This window comes from Nyctereutes procyonoides, unplaced genomic scaffold (genome assembly GCF_905146905.1).
Source record: "Nyctereutes procyonoides isolate TBG_1078 unplaced genomic scaffold, NYPRO_anot_genome, whole genome shotgun sequence".
Taxonomy (NCBI): domain Eukaryota; kingdom Metazoa; phylum Chordata; class Mammalia; order Carnivora; family Canidae; genus Nyctereutes; species Nyctereutes procyonoides.
The window spans coordinates 6,946,096-6,973,473 of record NW_026575141.1 but is presented as its reverse complement, the minus strand read 5'-3'; the positions used below and the strand labels follow the sequence as shown (position 1 = coordinate 6,973,473).

General features: G+C 36.7%; 1 protein-coding gene and 1 pseudogene across 3 annotated transcripts in view; both read right to left on the bottom strand.

The window, feature by feature from the left end:
• The window catches only part of GRM8 (glutamate metabotropic receptor 8), a 745,814-nt gene that overhangs the window by 328,030 nt on the left and 390,406 nt on the right, over positions 1-27,378 (bottom strand). The window lies entirely within an intron of this gene.
• Positions 18,515-18,901, bottom strand: LOC129498199 (60S ribosomal protein L22-like; annotated as a pseudogene).

The following is a 27,378-nucleotide window of genomic DNA, read 5'->3' as shown; positions in this document are numbered from 1 at the left end:
CTCTCTAGCTATTTGATTTAAAACACACACACACACACACACACACACACACACGAACTTCTTCTCTTCTTTTTTTTTCTTTTTTTGATTCCTCACTCTTGAGCTACATAGTAGCCTCAACATCACAGAGTACTCTCTCTTACTCAACACATGCACTCAGCTGCAGCAATGCCACATTTACCTGATTTGTCACTAACCTTTCTGAGTGCTTTTCTCAGTCTGCTGTCCTGACTCCTTTTCTGGCTCCCTTCTTCTCAGTGTCAGAGTGCTTATTTATAACAAGGCACTCTCCCTGGAAGAAGGCATCTACATCTTTGTTGTTACTTGCCATCCATATACAGGTAATTTCCACATCTATACCTTCAACACATTTCTCTCTCCTAATTTTCATACCTACATATACAAGTGTATTCCAAACATCTCGATAGGATATCCTGTAGGAATCATAAATTGAAAATATCCCCCCAACCAATCCTCACATTTAGCCTCCCCCACACCTACTAAACCACTATAGATATAAACTCAACAAAGTAAAGAGTAGGTCAAGAATGCTATTTGTCCTTTGAAATAAATTTTTATTAATGCAGTGTAAGATTGCATTAGATTTTGTGGCGCCCACACCACATAATTGACACATATTGAGCTGACTACAAAAGAAAAATCTCTGTTTTCTTAATAAACATATTGCTGTAGCTGTTTCCCCAGTTTTGTAGTTGTACAGATAAAATTCAGGACACACTATGTCACTCTGTTGAATCTGGCCCATCACTCAAGTCTGATATATTCTGGGATCCAAACATGGTAATTCAATTATTTGTTAAATCAAGATACACTGAGCAAGCACTAAATGCTCAATGTTTTGTGAGACACTGGAAGTGCAGTAGTAAGACAGACTTTTAGTTGTAACCTCAGTCCATTCTTCTCTTCTTCCACAGTATTACAGTTTAATCTGGGCTCCTGGCCATCAGCTAGATACAACACTGCTCAAAAGAAATACAATAAAAACCATATATGTGGTTTTAGATTTTTAGTAGCCACGTTAAATGAGGTAAAAGGAGGTAAACTTCATTTTAATAACATATTGTATGTAGCCCAATATATCTAAAGTATTATTTTAAAATGTAATTAATATAAAAAGTATTAATGAGATATCAGAACTTTCATTCTAAGTTCTAAAGGTCAGTGAGTATGTTACACTCAGAGCACATCTCAGTTCAGACCAGCCACATTTCAAGAGTTCACTAGCCTCATATGGCCACTGCTACTATACTGGATAGTTTAGAGGTAGAGAAGTGTAACCATGTTCTTACATGTGGAGTGTGAACACAAGTTACACTTGCAATTTACTCAGTTTGCCATTCCTCTCACGCAAATTCAATGAGAATGTCTTCTTAATCTTCATCTAAAACATGCGATCCAAATACAATGAAAGGGTAGGAAGAAACAGGATAGAGCTCTGTCACACACAACTGGATACTTATACATATAGCTTATAATGATACATTAGTCAGCAGTTCTTCTAGTACAGCCGTTCATCTAATTACTTATCTTAATTGTCTTTACATCCACCCTATAGTTCAGTGTGTCTTTTCATAATAGCTAAGGACTTAGAAGACATTTGTTTAGTCTCACAGCCTCTCTAGTAAATCTCCAACATTTCTGGGCTTGCTCCACCACCTTATTAAGGAGTTAATTCACAAGAACTCCTCGATAATATTTTTGATATTTCATCATATCTCCTGCCCTATTCTAAGAAAATGTAATAGTGACTAAATGATTGGGTTGCTGTCATGACTATTTACAGTCAGGTGGAGATTAAGAATGTTAGGGTTTTGGGGCACCTAGGTGGCTCAGTGGTTGAACATCTGCCTTTGGCTCAGGTCATGATCCTGGGGTCCTAGCATCAGGTCCCACATCAGGCTCCTTCTGCCTATTTCTCTGCCTCTCTCTCCATGTTCTCTCATGAATAAATAAATAAAATCTAAAAAAAAAAAGAATGTCAGGGTTTTTGGGTCCTGGATGGCTCAGTCTATTAAGTGTCTGCCTTTGGCTCAAGTCATGATCTCAAGGTCCTGGGATTGAGCCCTGCATTGGGCTCCCTGGTTAGCGAGGAGTCTGTTTCTCCCTCTTCTTCTGCCCCTCCCCCAAGTTATGTGCTTGCTTTCTCTCAAATAAATAAATAAGTAAATAAAAGAATGCCAGGGTTTGTTTTTAAATTTTTAATCACTAGTGATTTGTGGATTTCCCAAATTTCTGTAGAATGTATTTATATCGCGCACGCGCGCGCGCGCGCGCGTGTGTGTGTGTGTGTGTGTGGATTTGAGTGAGAGAGAGAGAGGGAGGGAGGGAACGTGAGTGTGTATATGTACAGCAGGCTGTAAGGGAAAACAAGGGAACTTGCCTTAACTATATTTGCATAAAAGAACACAGTTTTTTGTTTAGATTCCCTCTTATAAATGAAAATATAGGATTTATAAAAATATTTCCATTCATTTTTACATAAGATAAGAAATTTTATTCATATTAAAATGCTATTACCACTGTTACCATTATTATTTCCTAGGTTGGGGTAGCCAGTGCTCATCCCTCAGTGAATCACTTCATGTTCTCCGATGTCAGACAATCTACATGAATTAGTGACAAGGGATGTTGTAGAATTTGTTTTAGTCATTGCCTTAGCATTGTGAAATACATTGAATATATATATGTATTCTCTCATAAATATATATGACATATATATTTATGTCTTACAAGTACACGAGAAAGAAAGAGTCAATGGCCAAAGTCAATGGCAGATAACAAATCAATAAATAAAACACACTCTACTCTAAAAGTCCATTGATGCATTTCCCAGACAACCATTGCTGTCTAAAGATGGTAGCTCTCTCTCTTACTTCCTTCTTGTTGACTAGGAGAAAGGTGCCTTGTAAGTGGGAGGAGAGGATATGCCTGATAAAGGACTATATTCAACGTCATGTGAATTTGTCTCATTGAAGGGCTGCATGTGGCCACAGATTTTGGCTCAGCCTCTGATGGGGCTGAAGGGGTGACTCATTCACTCTTTCTATTTGGCATGTCACAGTAATGATGTAATGATTGCTAAGGGCACCTGTCCAAAATGTACAGGATTCTTTATGAAATACAGCTTGAGATATCAGTGGGAATATTTTCTTAGGAAAAAAAAACAGGAAATAAGATGTTTTATTATTTTTCATACTTTCCTAGTGACTACGGAATATTTTTAAATATTTCAGCCTTCATCAACTCTTAGCAGTCCCATTATATTGGATCCTTCCTCCCTATACCATACGTAGCTAAATTAAAGAAAAAACAAAGTCAGCCAAATGAACATTAGGAATAAAGATTTACAGAAACGGTCTACTACAGAACCCTGTCAAAGAACCCCTTCTTCCTTAGGACAGTAGTTTAAAAACAGCAGAACTTAGGATGACCACTGTGTCTGCTGCTACATCAGAGTTTACAAAATGACTACCCAAACATGACCTTCTTTAAAATGTATGACAGTTGAATGAGGTGCTATTATTTTCTTTATTACTATTATTACAAATAAATAGGAAACCTAAGATTTAGAGATGTTGAACAATTTATCCAGAGTCAACCAGCTAATAAGTGACAGAGTACCAGACTGCTCAGTTAAAATCCATAGTTCTTGCCATAAATGGCCTCAGGAGACTGTAAAAGTACACTTAGAAGTGTACTTAAATACACAGGACCTGGTAAAATAAGAGAACTATGCCAAAAACAAACTATGAATTTGTACCTTTAAATGACAGCTTATAAACACTGATTTAAAATTCAAAACTTTGAAACTGTTACACCCAAATGAAATGTTCACAGATAAAATAACCCCTTGAGGGTATGCCCAATATGTGTGCTGCCATTGACACAGAAGCTGGAGACTGCCATGATTGAAGCAGTCTTTTGATCCTTTCAGGGCTTCTTTCATGGGTTAAAATCACAATTTTGAAGTAAAAAAGAAAACATGAAACCTATGGCACTTATGGGAGGTAGAATTCAAGGAATCTGTCCAGGACATATGCCCTGATGGACAGATGTACAAAACTTCAACCCAGTTGGTCCATCACTCTCTGGAACCTGTCTTCTTAGTCTCCATATTGCTCCACACACCTTCCTGGGTAAGGGGACTGCATAAGAGACTCAGATCTGTAAGACTTAATCTTATTCCCCCCTTTCACCTTTAAGAGGGTAAAAAACAAATACTCTAACAAAAATGATGTGACTGCTGCTATTCTGTGTCTAGGGGAGAAACTTCTCAAAGGAAAAGTCATCAATGTGACCTTGATTTATGAAAGTGTCTTAGAAGGTAACCCTGATGGGAAGGTGGGAGGGGGAAGCTAGTTCTTACTGGGAAAAGGGCTATACTGTCAGGAGACAGATCCTTGGGTTACATATGAAACAAAATCACATTTCCCTACCTTCACTGAGAACCCCCTACATACAGGTGCACACATATATAAACACAATCATTCCTATTTCTTGGCTTCCCTAAAGTTCTATTTATCTACCATTACAGCAATTATCACATTATACTATATTGCTTTTGATATACTCGTATGTTTTTATAATTAAACCTGTGTGAACTTTCTCTTTGTATCTTTTACCTGTACAAGACTGGCACGTGTTAAGAATTGTTTGTTGAATGAATATTTGAATAAATGGCTGCTATACATATTTGTTAACAAGATGGAACTCTAACTCATTCAGCAGAATCAAGTCTCATGTATTATCAAGGACCTGATGCCAAATTTGTTCCTACTTCTTTGCTTGTCCCTGAATCATCCAGATGAGTCCTGAACTTTAGGAAGCATTAGTTCTGAGATGACCCACACTAGAATCCACAACACTCCTCTATGTGCTGTAGAGAAAAGAGGGATGGCAGAGAAGGCAGAGAAGGATGTGTGAACAGGCTGGTATGGGCGTGTCACCCTCACTGGGCCTGGCAGAGCTGGCCCTGCTGCACTGCCCAATATAGGGATCAGGTTATCTCCAAGAGCAGCAATGACCTGCCACAGAGCACTTGAAAACTCAAGCACATGAGAGAAATGAAAGAGAAGAAGGGACTACAGTCTTGACATGCCCCAAGTACACACTACCAGGGATCCCTGTCCATCCAGATAAGAACTAAAGGAGAATCTTTTTTGAGATGAAGGCTAAGAACTTCAAAGGAAACAGAGGACTATTTTCCTGCCCCCAAATTGGGATGTTGGTTCAGACACATCTATACATTTCTTTATCGGTGAAGTCTGCGGAAGGAGAGAATCTCCAGCAGACTCCTCACTGAGTGCAGAGCCCACCCCAAGGCTCAATCTCAAGACCCTGAGAGCATGACCTGAGCCAAAATCAAGACTCAGATGCCCAACCAACTGAGCCACCCAGGTACCTGAATCTGTGAAGTCTTTAAAAAGGAACATAAGTTCCTTTAGTTTACATGTAATAAATCATCTTTATGGACTAAAAAAACCCCTTGAGTATTATATATTGGATGGTTGAACTTATTTTCCATTTCATTTTGAGAGTCTAAATCTCCAGTTTAGTAGACTAGATGTTCTATTTTTTTTTACAGATGAGAAAGCCATCTCAATAAGTGCAGATTTGCATAGCTGTACAAATTCTCATTCAATCATTTGTTATATACCTCCTATGTGCTAAAAGCCTGGTGAACCTGAACCTTGGGGCACAGTCATGAGTTGAACCCAGATCGTTGCTTCTCTTTTGTCCAGAATCTGGTACACATACTATCCTGTCTTCTCAAAAATTGCATAGTGAGTGGAGCAGATCCCTGGTCCACTCAGACTTGCATTCTGACATGATGATGGTACACATTGGAAGAGATGATTGCCATAGCCTATCAACCTCATAAAGGTAAGAAGAGGCATCCAAACATTTCCCACTTATCTTAATAATTTGTAATGAATGCATTTTTTATTTATTTAGGTTATTCTTAAACCTATTTGTATATTCAGTATCTAAACTTAATCTCTATTCAGTTAAAGCAAAAAGAAATATAATTGTATATGCAACTAAACATTATAAAGCTCAGTTGAAATAGCAAGCTATTTTTTCTTTACTTACACTTAAATAACAGTTTTGCCTACATTTTTCAGTTTTTAACCTAGGTTTACATGCTATGTAATTAGGTATGACAATAGTATTAACTAACAAGCTATTCAATATGAAACCTTTTTATAAGAAGGGTTGTGAAAGTAACTGTAGACTGAATTTTCAAAACCATGTAACTATCCTTCACAAAAAAAGAAAAAAATATGCACTATTGTTACTTTCATTTTATAGAAAACCTTCTTCTATCAATTCCTCTTAAGAATTTTGCGGCAATTCCCTGACTAATGGTAATAACTAAAAATTAAAAGCTACAGCATATGCTGAATGGCTGTATCACCCCATAAATCATATTTATTGCCATTTGTTAACATGCTGCTTTAACTTCAGAAAACTCAATGACAGTTCATGAATTTTGGAGGATCTCAAAAAATATATGCCATGATTTTATGCTGAAGATGAAAGGAATGTTGTTAATTGTAATGTATACTGGGAAGTCATATGATATTCTCGAATTTAATGGTAAAGTAAATTCAGTTAACTCTGCAGAAACATAAGGAGTCTTACACAATCAGTTTCTTGGCTGGCCAAAGGCAGATTAGGAATCAGGAAACATTTAGGAACTTAAATTCAATACCTGAGATGTGCTTTGAAAACTCTTCTACACCAAGTGCAGCTGGTAAAAGGAGCAGCCTGAGATGTAAAGAAGGTGGGGTATGAAGATACCTGATAAAAGACAAGAGCTACCACAGTGGAAAACTGAGATAACCACTATATACAAAAACTCATCTCTGAGCAGTCATTCTTCATATTCCAAGTCTTCATTCTTATCCTGAAGGATAAAGCTACCTCTTTGTCCAGATACAGGGAATTTCCCCTAGGACACTGGTTGTCTTAGTCTGCTTGGACAACATTACAAAATACCATGGACTGGGTGGCTTAAACAGATATTTATTTCTCACAGTTCTGGAGACTGGGAAGTGAGACACAGGGTGCCAGCATAGTCTGGTTCAGCAAACTCTCTTCCTGGCTTGCAGATGGCTGTCTTTGTTGAAACCTCACATGACAGTAATAGGAAGCTCTGGTGTCTAAACATCTTGTAAGGGTACTAATCCCATTATAGAGGCTCCGCCCTCATGAACTCATCTAAACCTAATTACCTCCCATAAAACCTCACCTCCTAACACTATCATGCTGGGGTTTATGGCTACAATATATGAATTGGGGTGTGACATAAATATTCCAGTCCATAATACTGGTCATCAAACTTTAGTGTGCCCAAAACCACTTTGGGATATATAGGAAAATTTCAGATCACCAGTATACAACACTTGAGATTCTGATTTATTCCATCTGGGAGGTGGCCAGGAAATACTTTCAAAAGCAGGCCAGGGAATTCTGATGCAAGGGCCCAGTGGCCACATTGTGAGACATTCTGCCTTAGGTTACCTTTAGGCAGAAGGGACTACTTGCAAGTCCCTGTGCTGTGCCTGAAGGAATGAGAAGAAATTCTGAGACCAGACTGTCTTATGGATGGTAAGAGCCAAAGCCAGGAATTGACAACATAGGCACATCTACATAAATCTTAGCAAAATGGTGCTTGATTTGAGTGATGTGTATATACTCATTATCCAATCCCCACCCCCATGTATATTTCCATGACCTTTGGGAAAAAAAAATTTTTAAGATTTTATTTATTCATTTGAGAGACAGCATGAGCAGGGGGAGGGGAAGAGGGAGAGAGATAAGTAGACTTCCCCCTGAGTGGGAAGCCAAAAGCTGATGCCCCATCCCAGGGCCCTGAAATCATGACCTGAGCTGAAGGCAGATACTCAACCATCAGAGCTACCCAGGCACCCCTGGAAAACTATTTTTGAGCAAAGGGAAATAAAAAAGAATAAACTTAGATCATATCCAATCTAAAGATGAGTTTTTAAGATGGGTTTCAAGAGGGGTAGTAGATGAGAACTGAATGCCAATTAGGTAAATATAGCTATGTATAGGCTAATGGGGTCAGTTTAGCCAAAGAGAGCTAATCCTGAGCAAGAAATCATCTCCCTTACTGTGTGATGCTAAGAAAACCCCTCTTAAAAGAGAAACAATAATAAAAAACCTTGTGAAGATTATATTTAAATACACATGATATTTTTTATTTTCTGGTTTACTTTGTCTTCTCTGATAAACATGAAGGGAAATCCATGGTCATAAATGGTTCACTCAAACAAACAAAAGATAACATTCAGAAAAAAAAGTCCCAAGGACAAATGCTCATTTAACTGTCCTAAAGATAATGTATTATGATCAGATAAAAACCCTGGATGGACAAGGCTTTCACAGAATTAACTGCTGGAGCTTAATTTTTAAAACACTGAAAGCATAACCTTAACAGCTTCAAAGCATTTTGCAACACACATATTATGATGATTTTTAAAATGATTATTGTTCACATGCATAAGAAGGAAGCATAAAAAGAAACAGAATTATAATGCTGAGGAAATTCAAATTACTTTTAGTGTGTTGCACTAAAAAAAGTTCAAGTTGCCCTTCAAATATATGACACTATTGATGTTTCAAGTAAAAGAGAAATGAATGGAATCTTGATGGGATACAAAATTAACATAAAAAATCAGTAGCATTTCTATATACAAACAACAAAATTTCTGAAAAAGAAATCAACCCCACATATGAGAGCATCAAAAATAATAAAATACTAAAAACTACAATAAATTAATGAAAGAAATTAAAGACACATATAAATAGAAAGGTATCTCGTGTTCATGGATTGAAAGAATTCATATTGTTGAAATGTCAATATTATCAAAAGTCAAATATAAATTCAATGCAATCCCTATCAAGATTCCAATGGAATTTTTTACAGAAGTAGGAAAAACACTCATAAAATTTATATGGAACCACAAAAGACCCTGAATAGCCAAAGAAATCCTGAGAAAGAAGAACAAAGCAGAAGGCATCACACTTCCTGATTTCAAGAGATGCTATTTTGATGTTATAGTCATCAAAACAGTAAGATATGGGCATAAAAACAGACAAATAAACCAATGGAATAGAATCAAGAGTCCAGAAATAATTCCGAGTATATGTGGTCAACTAATATTTCACAAGGGAGCCAAGAATACTCTATGGAGAAAAGATAATCTCTTCAATAAATGCTGCTGGGGTAATTGGATATTCATATATAAAAGAATAAAATTGAACTCATTTCTTATACCACTCACAAAAATTTAATCAAAATTAAGTCTTATAGTTGAAGACTTAAATTTTTTTTCTTTTTGTATTTATTTATGACAGTCACAGAGAGAGAGAGAGAGAGAGAGAGAGAGAGAGAGAGAGAGGCAGAGACACAGGCAGAGGGAGAAGCAGGCTCCATGCACCGGGAGCCCGATGTGGGATTCGATCCCGGGTCTCCAGGATCGCACCCGGGGCCAAAGGCAGGCGCCAAACCGCTGCGCCACCCAGGGATCCCTAGTTGAAGACTTAAATATAAGAAGCTGAAGCCATGAAACTCCTAGAAGAAAACACAGGAGTAAAGCTTATTGACCGGAGTCTTAGTAGTGATTTTTTAACACCTAAAGCTAAAGTAATAAAATCAATAATAAACAAGTGGGACTATATCAAACTAAAAAGCTTCTGTCTAGCAAAAGAAACCATCAAAAATGAACAGACAACTATAGAATGAAAACAAATATTTGCAAACCATATATCAGATAAGGAGTTAATATCCAAAATATACAAAGAACTCATATGATTCAATAGCAAAAAAAAAGGGGGGGGCAAAGAACATAATTACACACTTCTCCAAAGAAGATACGTGAAAGGCCAACAGGTACATGAAAAGATGCTCAACAATCACTAATCATGAGAGAAATGCAAATTAAAGCCCAATGACATATTGCCTCATACCTGTTACAATGGTAATCATCAAAAAGACAAGAGATAACAAATGCTAGTATGGATTTGGAGAAAAGGGATCCTCTGTGCACTGTTAGTAGTATTATAAATTGGTTCAGCCACTATGGAAAACAGTATCAAGGATATTCCAAAAATTAAAAATATAACCACCACATAATCCAGCAATTCTACTCCTGATAATGTATTCAAAGGAAACCAAAAAGACTATTTTGAATAGATATTTTGCACCCCATGTTCACAAAAGCATTATTTACAAGAGGCAAAACATGAAACAACATAAGTGTCCACCAATGGATGAATGGATAATGAAGTTATGGTATACAATACAATAATACAATGGAATATTATTTAGCCATAAAAAGTAAGGAAATCCTACCATTTGCAAGAATATGGATGGACCTTGAAGGCATTACACTAAGTAAAATAAGTCAGAGAAAGACAAATACTGTGTGATCTTATCTCCCTTATATGAGTAATCATTTTTTTTTAATTTTTATTTATTTATGATAGTCACAGAGAGAGAGAGAGAGAGGCAGAGACACAGGCAGAGGGAGAAGCAGGCTCCACGCACCGGGAACCTGATGTAGGATTCGATCCTGGGTCTCCAGGATCGCGCCCTGGGCCAAAGGCAGGCGCTAAACCGCTGCGCCACCCAGGGATCCCTATATGAGTAATTATTTAAAAAAAATCAAACTCATGAAAAAAAAGATCAATTTTGTGGTTACCAGAGGCAAAGAGTCAGGGGAGGGGGAAATGGAGGAAAGTTATTAAAAAACACAAACTTCCAGTTAGAAGATAAATAAGTACTTGGGATGTAATGTACAACATGATGACTGTAGCTAACACTGCTATACTATACATATACAGGAAAGTTAATAGAGTAAATTCTATGTGTTCTCATCACAAGGAGAAATTGTGTTTTCCTTTTTTTCTTTCTTTTTATTGTAGCTATATTAGAAGATGGATGTTAGCTGAACCTATTGTTGTTATCATTTCATAGTAAATGTAAATCAAACTCTCATGCTGGATGCCTTAAATTCATACAGTGATATGTGTCAATGATTTTTCAATAAAATTGGAAAAAATAAGACCTCCTAGATACCAACTTAATTTGCTCCTCTTAATGATTCTGGTGAAATATTCCAAGATAAAGGTAAGGCTCAAGTAAAACAATAAAAATTCATTAGTTGAGTTCTGGATGCTAGAAATGTGTTATCACTGACACATTGGGAAGCAGTTTGATAAACACAAAAAATGTTTGTAATGATAAATTATTGTTGAAATTAAATTGAATATTTATATCCTCAAAAAATCTATTTAATTTGTTTTAAAACATGAAGTTTGCAAACATTTAGATTTATTATGGATTTTGGTCTCAGGTCTGAAAATGCCATTTGGCACAGAACCAGATTCAAACAGGAAAACAAAAATTAGGTGGATGATCCCACCTCTGTGTCCTAAATGTCTCTCTAAAACTTTAGGAAATTAATTCAAAGGACAGAAATTTGGTTGTTTTAAAGCAAACAACTTCAAAGTGAACACAATGTGTTTCTCTGCTTTAAAACGCATACATAAACTAATTTCTAAAAGGATTAGGCCATGTTCAAGGCCAGAATACTTGTTCAACATCTAGATGCAGGCTTCTAAGACTGACATGAAACTGGAGGCAAAAGAAAAAGCTGACAGCCATTCAAGGGCATCATCTCACAGCTTTCAAAATATACCTTCTTTGGTCAACTTATTCCATTTTGAGCCAAAGCATTACACAACCACTTGTTTAATATAATGAAGAAATGGTATCAAAATCTCAGCTAAATTCCACATTACTGAAGCTCACAGAGAGTGCAATGTAGTCTTCCTAGAAGCACATATTAATTTCCTAGCCGGAATTATGTCCTCACAAGAGTTTTTTCCTAAAAAATGCAGGAGCCACCGGTTATGACAGCCAACATATCAAACTCCTATATACTGATTATATATGAGAAAAATAGTGTAAACAATAGGCAAATAAATAAAATAAAATAAAGAAAACAAGAATTCCAAGGAGGCACTACCAAAAGAAAGATGTTATATAATTAAAAACATCTACTAAACTTTGAAACAGAATACCTGATTCAAGTTTGATCATGGCATTCCCCTATTTCCTGAAATTAAAAGTCCGTGGCCCACATGTCATGCTGCCTGCTGCTGTCTGCTCCCTTTTTCTCCAATCTCAAACTGGGGCCAGCCTCCTCCCTAGCGTGGGCACCCATTGGCTCCTCCTCAATCACATGACACAGACCACACACATGTCACTCCTTAAATTTAGTCTTCCCTCAGCCACATAATTGGGCACCCGTTTTCTTTCAGAGCATGCTTTACTTTTCCTCTGAAACACTGGTCCACATGTGTGATTGTACATTTGTGTAATTTAATTTTTCTCTTCCTGAGAGCTTATGTATGGCAAGTAACATAAACAATAAATGATGCTAAATTTAATGACATTCCAGGTCTGACACTAATGCTATGTTATTTTAGACAAGCCAACTAACTTTTCTGAGCTTCAGTTTTCTTATGTATAAATATGGGCAATGACACCATAACCTCTCCATATTTTATCTGTGCTAATATTTACAAAAACATTTTGCAAAATTGGAAAGTGCTAATCAAATTTAAGGTATTATTGCTATTATAACATTAAGATTATAACCCAAAGAACTGTTTAATTAGCTATTATAGTCTTCATTTAATTGCTATAACACTATATAGCTAAGGCTGACATCACATTAGGTACCTCAAAATTTTGATTAATGTTATTTTCTTTAATACAGGCTATGCCAAGATGTTACAATAAAAAGAAATCAATTGGTTACTTAATTGTTTTATTTATGTGGATTATTTCACTAGCTTAGAAAATATAGGCTGTATGCCACATTATAATTCAAATACACTTTGACATAAATAACTATTTGAATGAATATGAAAACTAGACATACACTTTATACACCAAAATGATATGACCGGCCAATCATAAGTAGACTAATGTCTGAGCTATTCCTCTAAGAGTAGAGATTTATTTATGCTGATCTATGCACAATTCTCACCTCATCCCCTCTTCAAATGACAAGGTAAGAGGATCTATGGTCCTCGTGCACTTCTGTCAGAATTAAGGGAGCCAGATGGAACATGACCATAGTCTCATCTTTTCTATACCTTAACCCACTGGCCTAATAGCCCCAGACAGCAAAAGATTTGTGATGCTAAAAGAATTTACTCCTGTCTGGATATTTTGGGAATTTGACTCCTGTCAGGTATTGCAACAAAGTCAAGTGATTTCAATTTACCAAGCAAGGACAAGAAACGGTTTCAGGAAAAACCAAGGTGATGAACTATTGAGCATTCAGTTCATTAGCTGTCATCCATCTTGACATCTTCATCTTTCAAGCAGTACTGCAGAAAATCAAAGACTGGTAGTGCTTCCTCAAAAAAAAAAAAATCAAGAAGGAAACCATACCCTCTTAAGGTTAAAGTGACCGTGAAGGCTATTTCAAATGGATTATGAAAGATAACCATTGCTAGAGAAGTGAAAATTTTGATAGATGCTCAATCATAAATACTACCTCTGTTCTTAAACAGACAATCTTAAAAACAATATATTTAAAAATATGTACCGAATGAATTGCAGGAGTAATTTTTAGCTTATTCTAATTTGATGCATTCTGCATTTTAATATGCAGAGTAGAGATATGCCAAATAACTGACCTTTTAGAAATAGCATCTTGAAAAAAAAAGAAAGGACCCAAGAGAAAAAAATGTTTTCCTGAAAAATCAGCCAATAAACTGTGGGCTATAAGACTCCAGTGACACAGCCAAGTACTGGTAATATCACCTCTCTTCTTTTGTTTCTCTGCTCTGCTTATTCAGCATTGAGGTACTGAAACTCCAGTTTTTCTGCACTTATAAGTTTCCTGGAATTACGAGTAATGGAAGCAATCAAAGACATTAAAGAAGTGGTTCATAACCTTCCCCAGCAACTATCTCTTACCAAGGGGAAAGAAATTGCTCCATTCCAAGTTTTTAGAGATCCCTAGAGATAAAGATGAGATGAACATCATGCTGTACTTCTGTTTCTCACATACAATTTTATTAATGCTAAGAGACATTGTAATATTGCACTTGAATCTCTCTTTCCTTAGATATTCAAAGAAGAGTCCTCCTGACTTACAGAGACTAACAAACAAAATAAAACAAAAACCCTCTCCCATGTCTCCCCCCTTCTAAAATCTCCACAAAAACATAAGTCAGGCTGTGAGAGAAAATGTTAACTCAGCTGGTATTTTGTGTTGACTGGACCACAGGAACTAAGACATGGACACTTGGAAGACTCTTTGGTCTTGAGTTATTGGAGAACCGAGGGACTACCCAGGTGTTTGCTCTGTTCATCAGTGAAAGCCCGAGGTACAGGTGGTTTAAGCAGGCTGCCTCCAAAGACATGTTCAGAATCCAAGTATCTACATCTGAAAATTATTTCCAAGGCCTTCAGCCTGAAATTCTCCAATATATTATTAAAACTCTTATTATCATCACAGTACTACCACTACTCCCTCCACCCCAGTATACTGCACAATTCTTGGCCTGGGAACTATACCAGGCACATTACATAAAGCAACTCATAGAACACCCGCAATAACTGTATGAGACTGGCATTATTTTCAATCGATAGGTGAGGAAATAGGCAGATAACATGCTCTAGGTTTTTGCTACTTAAACCATGGTCCATGGAATAGCAGGTATAGCACCACCTATGAACTTGTTGGAAAAGTAGAATCTAAAAAAAAAAAGAAAAAGAAAAGAAAAGAAAAGTAGAATCTCATGCCCAACCCCAGATGACAAAATGAGAATCAGCATTTTAATAAAATTTGTAGGTAATTAATATGAATATAAATATTGAGAAGAACACTCTAGGTTAACAGAATTACTGAGATTTAAACTCTAACTCACAAATCCAGATATTAAAATAGTCTCCTTGATGATGCAAATACAGCTAAAGGATTAAAAGCATTGAGTACATTTACAGTTAGGCATAATTTTTTCATTAGCTGACAAAACTTGATACTGAAAATTATAAATTCTGGAGGAGAAAAAGGTAACCTGGAAATCATAGCAATAGTAGATACCCTTGGTAGGGGAGTACAAGAGAACCATTGGGAAAGCTAACTGGGCTAAAAGTACACTTTGTCCATTTCATAGTTTGGCTAAGGACTAAACGCTGACTCTTAGTAAAGCTGTTCCAGGGCAGCCCCGGCGGCTCAGCGGTTTAGCGCCCCCTTCAGCCCTGGGTGTGATCCTGGAGACCCGGATTGAGTCCCACCGTTGGCTCTCTGCATGGAGCCTGCTTCTGCCTCTCTCTCTCTGTCTCTCATGAATAAATAAAAATCTTAAAAAAAAAAGAAAAAGCTGTTCCAATTTACCTAAAGTGCTTTCTGACATCAAATAACTCTAACAAGAAGCCCAAACAGTCTTAATTGAATTATGCACAGATACAGAAATATCTGCATGAGTAAGAAATTCTTTTAAGTATAATTCAGGGGCACCTGGGTGGCCCAGTTGGTTGCGCAACTGACTTTTGATTATGGTTTCCGTCATGATTTCACAGGTTGTGAGATCAAGCCCTGCACAGAGCTCCACTCTTAGCATGGAGTCCGCTTGCCCCTCTCCCTCCCCTGCTTGCACTCACTCTCTCTCTCTCTCTCTCTCAAATAAAAATAAATAAATAAAATCTTTAAAATACAATTTTGGTTTTTCCACTATGTATAATAAATCAAGCTATATTAACCAATCAAACATTCATCTGGGATCTGCTGTGATGAAATTCAAGCCTAAGAAGTAATCAATTTTTTTTATTTTATGTGAATTAGCATCTGCTCTTAAAAAAATTTCCCGTATCCTTAGGTTGGTTACAAATCTATACTATACTCTTATTTATATTATTAAGTTTTCTAAAGCAAATCTTCTTATTTCCCAGAATAGCAAGGTAAACTGCAGGCATCCACAATTCAAATTATCATAATTAGAATTATTTCTATTGCCTTTTCATTAAAAACTAACAGGACCCTATTATTTTTCCTTCCACTTTTACTAGAATATTTTAGTAAGTGACTTCCATAGTACCTAATTTCTTTAACACTTTAATGAGACAATATTTTCATTTTTTTCGTGGAGAATTTAGTACTATTTTAAATGTATTTTTCTTGTTCACTACATTCTGTTATTGTAACCATGTGTCTTAAAGAGATACTCATGTTATATCAAAATCTAAGCCTTTGAGCTTTTTATTTAAGAATGAAATTTTGGCCACATAGTTTTTCACTATAAAATTTTTCCATATACCACATATCGTAAAATGACTTGTTAATAAATAGATTTCCAGAGGAATAAAAAAGAGTTCTCTAAAAAAAAGAGTATTTTTAATATAAATGAAAGGGAATACAGGGAAACTCATTTTTGAAAGGAATATTATAATTTTTCACCAAGCTATCATTCTAATAGTGGAAAATATATACTAATTTTATGTCACAGATGAGATCAGAGCACATGAGATTAGAGCTTCTGTTTATATAATCAATATTTGTTAGATTACTCTAGCTCTTATCAGGAAGACTTGAAAATTTAATAAAGAAGATATATTTCATTTTGGGTAAGTAGCTGTGTATGTGAAGATTAAAAGCATTGGCAGTGCCTGCAAATGAAGTCCTTTATTTTCTGTAATAGAATAATGCAGCATTGGTGTTGTGACTGTTGTAAAATCTCATAGAATGAGCCTTAATGTGTACTATATGGTTCACTTTCGGACCCAGAAAGCCATAGGGTGCTATTCTGGTCATTTCTTGCTACATAACAAACTACCCCCAAAATTTCATGGCTTACAACAATCATTTTTATCATCTATTATATTTCTATGGGTCAAGAATTCAGGAAGGGCCTCTTTGATCAATTCTTCTCTCTGATCAATTTTTCCGTGCCACCAGACAAAGACAGAAGTCACTGGATGGTATTCAGTTGCTGGCTGGGCTGCCCCAGAGGGGCCAAGACAGCTGCACTCACATTTCTGGAAACTTGGAGGAAATGATTAAAAGAGTGGGCTGAGCTGCAATTGACTGTGGCATCTACATGTGGCCTCTCCAAAGTGGTGGTGGTCTCAGAATAATCAGGCATCTTACTTAGCAGGCTAAGGTTCCCCATGAAGAAATGCCTCAAGAGTCCTGGACAGAAGATATAAGGCTTCTTCTGATATAGCCTCAGAATTCCCAGAATGTTACTTGCACTACATTTATTGTTTAAACAGGTCATTAAAGACAGACCAAATTCAAGGGGAATGAATTTAAACTCCACTTCTCAATAACAGAAGTAGCAAAACATGTGCAGACATCTTTAATCCACCGCAGGTAACCACTTAGGTCCTCATGTCCTTCCTTGCCCAGCCTAATAAGTGACTTAAGATATTTTATACATATATTACATATACTGAGAGAGAAAGAGATAAATACAGATATATACACACACATATAACAGAGTAAATCTCCCATTTAGTATGATTTGAAGTAGCCCCCACTTTCCCAAATGTAACTCCCTCATTGAATTCAGGCCCAGAAAATAAGTTGAATAAATAATACAATATAGAAAACTTTATTATCCCAAAACTAATCACCCATCATAAAGCATAAATACCATCACCACCACCCATTTTTTAGTTTACTTCTCTTCTTTTGTCCTTTTATAGTTGCTTAGCACATCTTTCAGATGCTGCTAAGGAAGACAAAAATGAGATACTATAACCTATTAGAATGGCTAAAATCCAAGAAAATTTACATTATCAGTTGCCGGCAAGGATGTGAAGCAACAAACTCTCATTCATTATTGGTAGAAATGCAAAATGGTAAAATCACTTTGGAAGACAGTTTTGTGCTTAGTTATAATGCTAAAAACAATCTAACCATATGATTTGTCAATTGCTGGATTTAGCATGATGATTTGAAAACTATGTATGCAAAAACACATATATGAATGTATGTTTATAGCAGCTTTATTTGTAATCACCAAAAACTGGAAGTACTCAAGATGTCTTTAAAAAAGTAATGGATAAACAAACTGTAATACATCTACACAATGGAATACTCTTCAGAGATAAAAAGAAATGAATTATCAATCTACACAACAACATGGATGAATCTTTCTTTGGGGGGGGGATTTCCAAGTTTTATTCAAGAACTCATACAAAATATTTGAGATAAATGAGTTTTTTTTAAATTTTTATTTATTTATGATAGTCACAGAGAGAGAGAGAGAGAGAGAGAGAGAGAGGCGCAGAGACATAGGCAGAGGGAGAAGCAGGCTCCATGCACCGGGAGCCCAATGTGGGATTCGATCCTGGGTCTCCAGGATCGTGCCCTGGGCCAAAGGCAGGCGCCAAACCGCTGCGCCACCCAGAGATCCCGATAAATGAGTTTTAATCCTCATCTTCCTCCTCTTCCTCGTCCTGGATAATCTGGAAGTAACGCAACTCGTAACTCTCTTTGCTGTTAGCAACTACGTGCAACCAGTCACGGAGGTTATTCTCCTTCAAATATTTTTTTGGTGAGATATTTCAAATACCTTTTGGAAAAAGGTACCTCAGAAGTTACAGTAATTTTGCTCTTGCTTCTTTCGATGGTTACAACCCCTCCACCAAGATTCCCAGCTTTTCCATTCATTTTGATTCTCTATTGAAGAAACTGCTCAAAATTGGCAGCATCCATGATTCCATCTTCTACTGGGTGGATGCAATCAAGGGTAAACTTCAGAACTTGCTTCTTTTTTTTACCCCCTTCGCCACAAGCTTTTTCACGGGCGCCATGGTGGCAGCGGAGGCAGAAAGGGCCATGGATGAATCTTAAATGCACGTTGCTAAGTGAAAAAAGCTAGTCTGAAAAGGCTACATACTATAATGACTCAACTTACATGACGCTTGGAAAAGACAATCAGTGGTTACCAGGGCTTTGGAGAAGGGGAAGGGTTGAATAAACACAGGAGATATTTTTGGTGCTGTGAAACTACTGTGTATGATATTGAGGTGACAGACACATGACATTATTCATTTGTCAAAACCTGCAGAACTTTATAACACAAAGAGTAAGCCTAATGTATGAATTAAAAAAAAATTAAGTGGTCAGGGGATCCCAGTATGGAATACAGACCATGACAAAAAGAATCTAATTTTAGTATGAATATATAACCTGAAATCAGGAGTTGAGGTTAAACAATGGTGACCAAAGTAACTTTGAAAATTACTGAAGAAAAAGGAATAGTACCTAAGCACTGTATTCTAGTTGATAAAGATGTTTTTCATGGGGTATGGGTTAACTATTCTGAAATTGTTATACATGGATAACAAATAGTGGGAGTTCACTGTGGTAGTAGAAAGTTATAGATAAGCAAGAAAATGAGGCTAGAATGATTCATGTGGTGATAGATTAGAGTTTGAGATATCAATATTAACTCATGTTCAGTTTAATACAGATACAGTTGGATAAATATAGAAATAATTATAGATACATGTATGTACAGAGGTTAGCTTATATCTATTTATTTCCAAGCTCTGTCCACTGACTGAAAAGGTTAGAACAACACTCTGGTAACAATGGGCAGCCCCTAATACTCAACTTGGTTTCAAATTTCATTCTCCAATGAAAAGTACCATAGCTCTTCAGAGAAATGACTGATTCTGGTGATGATGGGAATAGTACTTAACCTCCATGGTCTCACTCTCAAAAACCCATAACCCCAGTCTAATCAAAAGAAAACATCAGGCAAACCCAAATTGAAGGACATCTCCAAATGCCTTACCCATATTCATCAAATAGTCAAGATCATAAAAAATAAGCCAAGTCTGATAAACTATTACCATTTATAGGAAGACATAGTAACTAAGTTTAATGCAGGCACTATGTAAAACCAAAGAAATATGAATGAAGTGTAGTCTTTAGTTTAAAAAGAAATGTTGCTGGGGGAAAGAAGATAATTACTATAAAAAGGAAGTTCACAAACCTATATTGATAGAAAAATTTAGGTAAGACCAGCAAATTTTTTAATCACTAAACATTTTTGTGATTTATTGTCAAAGCAAAAGAACACAATAATTTGAAGGAAAATATCTAAATATAGCTTTATCTCCTATATTGAAATGAAATAGAGAAAAGAATACTCCCTGAAGAGAACAAAAAGTTCTAAAAGGCAAGGGGAGGCTACAAAGGCATAGCAGCAGACCCAGGGAGAAAATCAGATCAGCCTTATGCAGAAGGATACCAGAAGGAGAAATGAGTATGAGAGTCATCAAAAAGATGTTTAAGAAATTATAGATTATTGAAAACCAGGATGGGCTTTTATCTGACACTAGAAGCAGATGATATCTAAGCCACTGAAAAGAAGCACCCCAACTCAAAACAATATAATAAAAGGAAAGATACTTAGTAAATAACACTTAACCTCTGAAAGCAAAGAGAGAAAGAGAGATTGAGGCTGAAAGTAAGGTACATACTGTGGTAAGAATAATGGTCCCCCAAAGATGCCGTCACCCTACTCCTCGGAACCTGTGAATAATGTTACAACATAGGAAAATTAGGTCATAGATGGAATTTAAATTACTAATCAGCTGAATTTTAAACAGCTGGATTATCTGGGTGGACCTTATATAATCACAAGTGTCCCTACGTAGGGAAAGAGGGTAACAGAAGAGCTAGAACCAGAGAGCTCATGTATTGGTCTACTCAGGCTACCATAACAAAATGGGTGGCTTAAACAACAGTTCTAAAAGTTGAAGTCTAAGATTAAGGTGCCAGAAGGACTGATATCTAGTAAGAGCTCTCTCTTTGGATTGCAGATAGCTGGCTTCTTACTATGTACTCACATGGTCTTTCCTTCTTGCATGCGAGTAGAGAGAGACTGGGAGAGAAAGAGAGAGAGAGGGAGAGAGAGGGAGCAAGTTCTCTGATGCCTTTTCTGATAGGGACACTAATCCTACCAGATCAATGCTCTACCCTTACAAGCTCATTGAGCCTTAATTATTTCCTCAGGGACTCCGTGTCTAAATACAGTCACATTGGGGGCTAGGTCTTCAACATATGAAAATGAAATTTGGGGTGACATAAACATTCAGTCCACAACAGATGGGATCATGAGAAAGACTTGATTGGTCATTGCTCACTTTCAAGATGCAAGGGGGCCATGAACAAAGGAATGCAAACAGCCTGTAAGAAGTAGGAAATGGCAAAAGAAAAAAGAAAAAATTAGATTCTCCCTTGAAGCCTCCAAAAAGAAATGCAGTCCTGCTGACACCTTAGTTTCAGCCCAGTGAGACTGATTTCAGACTTCTGACCTACAGAAATGTAAGATAATGCTTTTGTGTTGTTTAAAGGCATTAAGTGTTGGTTATTTGTTACAGCAGCAATAGGAAACTAATACAATAATGAAAAATGTATGGGCAACTTAAAAGAGAAAAATAAAAGCACTTAATTTCCAAAGAATGTTGTTCAAGGATGACAAAAACTATCCTGAGACTTACAGATCTGTTATAAAAGAAGATAACTATCCATAACACATAACGCTTGACATAACCCTGTCAAGTTTGTAACAAATATGTTTCACGTGTTGTTCGGGATATCAGCCTTCCTCCTATTTTGTTAATGACAATTTTTAGCAGATGTGGACTTCAGTAACTAGCACAGTACCTGATAAAGAGTAGAAGTCCAATAAAGAACAAATCCATTATACAAACTAAATGGGGCTATAAAATAACAAAGCTCACTATCACATATGCGTTGTGAGATTGGATACATTAGTAAAGGAAGGAAGAGAGCAGGGAGCTAAAATTAATGGAATACAAATAGAAGTCAAATTGAAATCCAAGTGAAAATGCTAATTCATTCCTAGTGAGACATTTTTAACCATTGACAAAGCTTCTGAGTTTCAGTTGAGTCTTCACAACATCTTGCAAAATGCATGGCAAAGATACAGCTGAACACCCACCAGCTAAAGCTGGGCTATGATTGTTCTGGCAAACACACAACCCAGAGTAAATATTGTCTTGCATGAAGATGTGAGGAGGTGGATTAGGCATTGTAATTACCACTTGCTGGTATTCTTTTTAAAGATTTAATCATTTAGATGAGACTCAGCATCACTAAAAAAGAAGTCAATATTTCTGTGAGCCAGGGAGCGAACAGTGTCTTCTGTTCAGCTGTTACATGTACCTACCAAAAGTCAACTTCACCTGCTAGTTACTTATTCAAGACAGCACAGGTAAAGAATCATGAGCAGTAACTTCTTCCAATTCATTTTCTTGGACACACTGTGTTCTCATATATTATCGATCAAAAAAAAAGTGATATTTAAATAGGGTAGCAATTTGTAGAATTACATAGTAATCTTGCTATATTATCTTGAATAATTTTATAATCAGCATCCAAACACTGTCCTCTGTGGTATATCTAAAGTATTCACATGCAGATTAACAACAGTCACTCTGACAGAGCTTTCAGAATATGACTTCTGTTAATCTTCTCCTTGTCAACCGGCATCTACTGATATAAATTCCTTTAATCTGAGTTCCTGACATTAAGCATTTGTAGAACAACATCTTGAGACATTGATTAGCATACCATGCCTTTGAAGTAGTGCCCCTAAATTTCAGTGCACAGGAGATAACCTGGAACTCTGGATTCCTGGGCATCAGAGAGATTCTAATTTTTTAGGCCCAGTATGGGGTCCAGAAATCTATATTTTTAACACAAATTCCAGGAGACTGATCCACAGGATCAGGTATAAGTAAGCAGATTCATTTTACAGTCATAAGAACTCTGTGCAATGATATTATTGCTCAAATTCCTTTCTTCCTTTCTTTAAATTTCCAAGCCCTATGTACTTACCTCTTTTAGTCCTCACAATAATCTTGCCGTTTAGGCAAGATTATTATCCCCACTCTGATGAAGAGGCAAATGGTTAAGTCAACTTGCTGTATTAGTCTACTCAGACTGTCATATCAAAATACCATAAACTGGGTGACTTAAACAACAGAAATTTATTTTTTCACAGTTCTAGAGGCTAGAAGCCTGAGATCAGGGTGCCAGCAGAGTTAGGTTCTGATGAGAGCTCTCTTCCTGACTTGCAGATGGCTGCTTTCCTTACTTACTGTTACTTTGTGCTCCTATGGCCTTCCCTCAACTGTGTTCAAGAAGAGACAAATCTCTCTCTTCCTCTTCTAATAAGGCTACTGATCTATCAGATGAGGATCCTATCCTTATAATCTCACTTAACCTTAATTATCTCCTAAAAGCCCTACCCCCACAGCACTTGTATATTACAACTAGTAAGTAGGATCCAGAGTTTTCACTCAAATTGGCTTTATTTCAGAGCACACACCATTTGTACCCTACCTTGCCACTTTTCACCTCTATTCTGGGCCACTGGCAAGAAATCATGATTGAGCTCTTGGTGATAGGGGCATGGGGTTTGACTAGGATGAATAATCAGACCTCAATCACCTGAGAGTTGACTTTAATATAACATACATTATTTTGTTAAGCTTTGAAGATCACATTTTATCTGTTGGTTTTGACCATTTTATTCCTCCTAATTTATCACTAGTGAAGTATTTGTTCTCAAGGAGAGCATTTAGACTTAAAAAATGTCATGAAAGGGTAAATATGCATTGGAGAGAGGTTTATGCTGAGGGTTGAGGCCCATATAGGGAGGGAGATGGGAAGAAAAAGTGCAGACTGGATGAGTACAGGGAGGGTAGATTATTATCACTGACTCTACTATTTCTCCCATGGAAAAAAAAAGAAAATAATTATTAACTTTATCTCCTAATATATGGCCAGCACTCTACAATATTTATTTATTTGTTTATTTGTTTACAGATATTTATTTATTTTAGAGAGAAAGAAAGAGAGCATAAGCAGGGCAGAGGGAGGAGCAGACTCCTTGCTGAGTGAGGAGCCTGGCTGGGGGCTCCATTTCAGGACCCCGAGATCATGACCCAAGTGGAAACCAAGACTCAGATGCTCTACTGGGATTGAGCCACCCAAGCACTCTTATAATATTTAAATATACATATATTCCTTACATAAAATATGATACATAAACTTTTATATAAATATTACATATCTCCTTCATAAAAAATCTTGAATGTTGTATAATTAGGGCTCAGAAGTATGAGTTAAGTTGTCCAAGTCCTATAGATATTAAATATGGAATCAAGAACTTTAGCAAACTATGGAGAAGTAAGGCATGATATTTCACATTTAGGAATTTGTCTAGGAAACTTTGGAAATTTAAAACTCAAACTTTACATGGAGTTCCTTCACTCAAAAAACTAACTACAGAAGAGGTAACAGAGGCAAGGGCAATTACAAATAAATCAAATGTAGAAAAGGTGTTCTTGTATTTCACTGAAAATTCTCTCAGAGTGACAAAATCATTTCCACTCCAAAATAATCACATAGTGTGAATTTAAGTATAATTACATCTTATATCTTTAGAAAGTGTGTCTAAGCAACATTACAGAAAGAAAATTTTGGTTACTGAAATATATAGCCTAATGGAAGAAAAACAAAAATTTTCTATAATAAATCTTCTGGTAAGCAGAGACCTCTATAATCCTGACTGAATAGGCTCATTTTTATATATTTGACACTCATAAATTCAATAAGACATCATACTTTCTCGACATCAACACCAGGATATTTGGCTTCCCAATTATTTATTAATCAAAAATTTCAAAAGCATAAATGTCCCATTCAGAGAAAGAAAGAAGAGAAAACAAGATAAAAGGGGAAAAAAGTAAAATAAGAAAAGGGCCAGAGGAGTTTAGTTCATAAAGGGAGGGAGAGGAGTATATATAGTCAAGTCCATTCTCTCAAGGGCTCAGCATGGCAAAGCCAGGAGGATCAGACACACATCAAACACACAATTCCTATTCTGATGTTTTTTCCTACTGCACCACAGATTACAAGGCAAGAAGCTCATATTCTCTATTTATTTAAACATAAACATAAGAAACAAATGCATGGTTTGAATCTATTCCCCAAATAATCTTTATCTAATTAGCATTCATTTTTAAAAATGATTTTACTTAGGAAAGAAGGTTGGTTAAAGTCAATAATATAAAACTGATCATATCTTTCACACTTTGCATTCCCAGGAGACTCTTCCCTTGCTTTGTCTAATAGATTCCAATCCTCATTTTCTATGCAGTGTAAGTAAGGGAATAGAATGGCGTTGACAGACTATTGTTAAGGCAGGTTGGTAATATAGAAGGATTGAAAGTGAGAAGTGACAGGAAAAGTGTTCCAGATATCTAATCCCAACTTAGTGGTTAAAGCAACAGCAAAAATTATTCTGCTTGAGTCTGTTCTACAATAGAACTTGAAGGGGACAACTCATCCTTGTTTTGCTTGGCATCAGCTAGGACACTATGAGGTGTGGAAGCTGGTGTTTTTTGAAGCCTCAAACAACTAGGACTGGAACAACTAGGATTATCGGGCATCTCCATCTCTGTGTAGTTTCTCCCCATGATCTCTCCTGCATAGTTGCTTCAGGATAGCTGCACTTTTTAAGTCTTGGTTCAATACTCTCAAGACATGAATCCAAGAGAGAGAGAGAGCAGGTGGAAGCCATATCACTTGTTATTATCTAGGTCAAATCTATGCTTTGCTTCCTTTGTGTTTATAAGCCTTCCCAGTTTCAAGAGAGAGAACATGAACCTCACCTCTACATCAAGGTGATGTATCAAATTTACATTGGAGGAAGAACATGTAGGATACGATATATTGGTGAGCCCATCTTTGGAAACTATAACCTTCAAAGATATCCTTCCAGCAATTCTTAGGAAATAAGGACAAAGGCACCGTGACGGGTATCAAGCCAGGGAACTGCTCATTTTCTGCCCATCAAAATGCTCACTGAAACAGAAATGAATTAACAGCAGACATAATGCTTTGCAGTTCCTTTCTCAAGAAGCATCCACATCCCCTTCTCCAATCCTCTTACCAGTGTCCACAGCTGCATCAGTTCCATCTTGACAGCTGTGAGCTCCTGGCAGCTCCATTTGTTTGCCCAATTAGCCACAGCCCAGATGATGGTCAAGCATGGGTACCTGCTCAGCCAGAGCCAGTAAAAATCCACTCCTTTATATTACAACGTGGAATCACATTTTATAATTGGGAGAAAGCAAAGAAGGGAAGGGCAAGGAGGAAAGGCAAATGACAGTGGAGCAAAAGCAAGTAATAGGGAGCAGATGAAGAGAGGGGAATAAGAGAGAACACTGCCTCTGGTTCTTGCCCATTCCTGAGGCCCAGTGCCGTCTTTAAGCTCAATATACCAGAAACCATATTCTTACTAAATTCCCTTTTTGTTTAAGCTCTGGAGACTCACCAAGGCACAATAATATCAGTTTGAATATACATAATCTTGTGTCAAAGATTAGTTGTGTAGATGGACCGTGCATGAAAGGAGCTGGTCACCTTCTAAGTTTTTCTGGATCCAGAAAGAGTTCTAATTTATACGTAGATCAAAACAGTAACAGGCTTCCTTTTTAATAATTTATTAGAGACAGAGATAAAAATCATGAGCAGGGGGAAGAGGGAGAGGGAGAGAAAGCAGCAGACTCCCCACCAAGGAGGGGACCTGATGTAGGGCTCGATGCTAGGACCCAGGGATCATGATCTGAGTGGAAGGCAGGTGCTTAACCAATTGAGCCACCCAGATACCCCTCAGGCTTCCTTTCTTTAGAAAGTGGGCCTTGCAAACCTGGCCCATCAGAGACTCACCTTTTCTTCCTGTGATTGGGGCCTCTTGAAATACAAACCAAACATGTAGAAACTGACCAAAGTAAGTAAAGGGAACAGAGTTTTTAAGAAATCCATGTTATTATATATTACAGATCAAACAACACACTGGGAACAGTTGAGAAAGAGAAAAGCTGATGCCAAACCAGCCATACGGTCTGCAGTGATCTGATTTTTCCATCCTCTAAAGCCAGTCAAGTACCATCACTAAACCTAAAACAGCTGAAGAAAGCAGAGATGGCAGGTAGCACTGGTATTATTCCAGGTGATTCCTCCTTTTACAAAAACCTCGACTTGAGGCCTGAATTTATAAAATGTTCCATCTATGGGAATTATTTTCTCTTGATGTTTTGACTTGGGAAAAAAATGCAGATACTAGCAAAGTCAATGAGTTTACTTCTAAGCTGTTCAGAGCAACATTAGATCATTTGGACTACATTATAATGTTGATCAATCATTATGAGGTCAATCCAAAACTTAAAAATACTCA